The 4274-nt window shown below is 34.1% G+C and overlaps 1 protein-coding gene across 1 annotated transcript in view; it reads right to left on the bottom strand.

Moving 5' to 3' along the window:
• Positions 1-3370, bottom strand: part of LOC118753409 (irregular chiasm C-roughest protein-like) — a 227380-nt gene extending 224010 nt beyond the window's left edge. Inside the window, exon 1 of the mRNA XM_036488279.1 lies at positions 3145-3370. The gene's annotated coding sequence lies outside the window, so the exon portion shown is untranslated. The remainder of the gene's footprint in view (positions 1-3144) is intronic.
• Between the last annotated feature and the right edge of the window lie 904 nt (positions 3371-4274).

The following is a 4274-nucleotide window of genomic DNA, read 5'->3' as shown; positions in this document are numbered from 1 at the left end:
AATACAAATTGATCCATCCTAATGTATGTATGGATATACATATTTAATTTTTTTTTGATAAATTTAAAAATGTTTTAATTATTTTTTTTTAATTTTATAATTTCTGTAACTTTTACAATTCACTTTTTTAAATTTTATTTTATTTTTAAGAACTTAAATTTTTTATTTTCTAAGTAAGTAGTTTTTAATAATAATTTTTAATATCTAAAAAAATTGAATTTGGTTGTAAATTTTTTTTATCTAATCTTTTGGTATCTAAGTTTTTAATTTTTATTGCCAATATTTTAGATTTTAATATTTGTTTTAGTTTTATATGGAAAGTATTTTTTAATTATCATTTTCCATTTTTTTTTTATTAAAATTTATTTTCACCATGTCAAGTATGAGAAAACCCTGGCGATGCAGATGTTATGTTCGGACATTTGTTTTAATTTTTTGGTTGGCGAAAAAATTATATTTTACAAAATTTTTATGGTATGAGCTAAGTTTTAAGCTGTACTTACAATAATAAAATTGTGGAAATTTAAATTGAAATTAATAGCGGGGTGTTTGCCAACGAAATTCGCTTTCGAACGTTGCTTAAAATTGAAATGATTTTGAAATGGTTATCAAGGTCAACAGATTTCTGCAAATTGTTATGTACGGAGAACGCATTCTACAAGAATACTTTGAAGCGCAAATGACGAAATCGGCAAAATTTATTATAAAAAGAAACCACAGGTTGGACTGACTTTAAAATAATTGGAGGTCTCTACATTTTTTCCATTTTTGGTTGACCAATTTCCAAAAAAAAGAGAAAATTCCAAATACTTGATATGTGTATTTTTGGACCACCCTCATGTACATACATATCAGCCATACCACTGATTATTCAGATATGAGGTTTCGTAATACAATACGTTAGTTTTTGGCCGAGCTTCTTCTCCGATTTGTGGCAAGCGCCTCGATGTTGTCACACAAAGAGGCGCGTTTGTATTTTTATGAAAATCTGTTCTTTCGTGGCAGAAATACACTCGGAGGTTTGGTATTCCCGGCGAAAGCCGACCGCTATTAAAAAAACAAAAATTTCTTTAATTTTATTTTGAGCTTGATGGAAACTTGGCTTGATTACAGACCCTGCGGCGTAACACAAATCCTCTACTTATCTAAAGACCTGAACTTTTGTACTCGAATTTCTTATACTTAATTGATAAAAGCTGCACACTAAAAATCATTAAGATCGTAAAATTGCTTCATTTACAGAGCTAAGACCAGGACGTTTTGCGAGATAATTCGTGACCTGTTATAAAAGTCTGCTGACAAAATTATCATGATGGATCAGATATAAAGTTTCGTAACATAGGTATATCTCCTCCACTTAAACAGCTAAGGTCTGGACATTTTGTACAATGACTTCCACTGAATAAAATACAGCTTGCCAATATAACTCATATCTTATTACATTAAAGATTCAATTCTTGTATATCTATATATCCATAGGGTTCTCAGAAACGGCTCTAACGATTTTGATGAAATTTTGTACTCAGATAATGTTTTGGATTTTAAGATTATCTGACTAGGCATTATCTCCGAGAAGACTCGTATAAGGTTGCCACCTATTCAAAATTAGTTACAAATTATTTAAAACATCTTCATATGGGCATCAAATGGAAGGTATTTTAAAGATCCCTAATTCAAAAACATTTTTAATAGGGTTGCCACCTGTTTTCAATCGTGTATTTATTTAATTTTTTGTTAAGCAAAAAGGTAAAATATTACTATTCATGGGTACCAAGAGAAGGTTCTTAAACAATGCTTTCCCTATACACAAAATGGTATGCCTTAGGATAGTAGTGTAAGGTTACCACTTATTTTCGATTCTACACAATTTATCTAAAACATCGCAATATGTATATCAAATGAAAGGTATTGTTGAGGACTTTGGTCAGGAAATATTTTCGATCAGGGTTGCCACGCTTCTTTGTAATAAAAATTTTTATTTTGTCAATTTCAATCATATGTATACACAGTACATATACGCTCAAGATATGTGCTATTCATTCCAGCGTATTTCGGAGTGGGGTTGCCACCTAATTTGAGTAAAAAACTTACTTAATAGATATCGAAATAATTTTTTATTTTTTTATTTCAAAAATATTTTTTTAAAGCTACCCAAATGACCAGTATTTGATATCCAAACCTTGAAAAATTAAAAAAAAATGTGCACTCCGGGCAAAGCTCGGTCCACCTGGTACTGTATATTATCTATCACAATCAGGTATAAAACCGTACTTAGTACAAATTTAGCTAGAACAGCTAGTGCATTGTAATTTTATGAAAAAGTTTTATTACTTTTCTGGAATAATGGGTATTTTCCATAATTTAAACCAATTTTTTAATGTGTTTGTAGTCGACTTTTTTCAAAACGAGTTTTTAATACATAAATATTAAAGAAAAGCAGAAAACTTGTTTCTCTGTTCTAACATTTTCTTTCACTTTAATCCATTCCATGCCACAATTTTTGCTTTAAAGCGCTTATAGCTCACAGCACATTAAAACGCACACGCACACGCATTCGCATTTTTCATTTGCCAAACTCGTTCATACATTTGTATGTACTTCCGCACAGCCCCGCTCCGTTCCGATTTTGCATGCCTTTAGGTCAAGCGTTGGGTCAACAACACAACAAAAATAACAAACTACTACAAACGCACGGAAAACTTCTCAACACCAGCAGCAAGAACAACAAAAACACCAGCAACAATAACACTAACAAATACGCGTGAATTCAAGTGCGTAATACGCACTGTAGTCCATTGTTTGTAACTGGGCAGTAAACAAATACACGCACACATTTGCTACGCGGGGAAGCATGCCTGCAGGCGCTTAGAAAATATTACAGGCGAAAAGGGGTGTACCAAGGTGGTGCATAGCGAGCGTGCGGTTGGTGGAAGTCGACACGTGGGACGTAGGACGCCTGTAGTTACCGACAGCCGAACTAATTGTGGCAAATCGATTCTTTGTTGCCGTGACCGTTTGCAGAGGTAGAAGAAAAAGACACAAGAAAAGAGGCAGACACAATGCTGCACATTGCAGTTATGGTAGTAAGTGAATGAAAGGAGTTTTAAATTTATTAATTTTTATGATCGTTTTTTTTTTTGTTACTTTTTATTATTCCATTACACTTTTGGAACGTTTTATGAACCATTTTCGTGCCATTTATTTGGCCAGCACGCATTTTCATTTACTCCGTTTTTATTATTTCATCGCTTTCCACACTTAGCCAATATTGCACGAACAAACACTTCAAGCCTTGTTGCACGAGCGGCACGCACACATGAATGCATACATATGTATGCACATACGTCTTTAACGGACACTTGAAAACTTGTATTTTTGTATGTATGAGTAGTTATTAGTAAATATGTATGTATGTACATATGTACATATATGTAGATGTATGTGTGTTTATGCATATTTTATGTGTGCACAATACATATGTACATAGCTCGTAAGGTAAACGCTCAACTCTGCCATTTCAAATACATAGCTTAAATATTTAATAACTTTTTTTTTACAAAATTTTTATTTAACCTAAAAAAATTACTTTCAATTTACCTCACTTTATTTGAAATTGCCCATAAATGGCTGTTTAGTAAATTTTTCTGATATGAAAATTTCACACACACTCGCGCGCGCCGCACTATTACCAGCTATCGAACGAACTGTTGTCAAACACGGAGGAACACGTACTAAAACTTGATTTCCACCGAATCCATTGCTCGGCTGCTGCTGAAAAGAGCTACGTTGGCTGCCATTACCGCGTTGCTGTTGAGTGGCGCGCGAGTGGAGCTGCGCGTGGTGTACATGTGTACATACATATGTAGACGGCGGCGTTGGCACGCGGCATCCAGCGCCAGACATACAACCATATGTAGGTGCTGTTAATCCATTGGAATGCTGCTCAGCGGAAAAAATAAATGCATACATACAGGTACAAACCTAGCAGCAACAGCATTCATAGCAGTTACTGTTAAAACGGCCCCAAAATGTGGGAGCACTGTTGAGCATTATGCAGAGCAGCAGCAGCAAACAAATAACACAGCACACTGTCCAATACACCTTCACTGTAAATAAAGCAATTCTGTTAACCGCATTTGTAAACATTAGCAGACTCGTGCGTGCTGTAATGCAGCCCCTACTGTCTAACATTAACAGCGACTGTATGCGATGTATGTATGTACGACCTCTACACTTTTATCAGTTTTCTGTTAGTGCTTCTTCATTTCTCTGTT

The sequence above is a fragment of the Rhagoletis pomonella genome, unplaced genomic scaffold (genome assembly GCF_013731165.1).
Source record: "Rhagoletis pomonella isolate Grant_MI unplaced genomic scaffold, Rhpom_1.0 Rhpom_scaffold_00002, whole genome shotgun sequence".
Classification (NCBI taxonomy): Eukaryota; Metazoa; Arthropoda; class Insecta; order Diptera; family Tephritidae; genus Rhagoletis; species Rhagoletis pomonella.
This window is presented reverse-complemented; position numbering and strand designations above follow the sequence as displayed.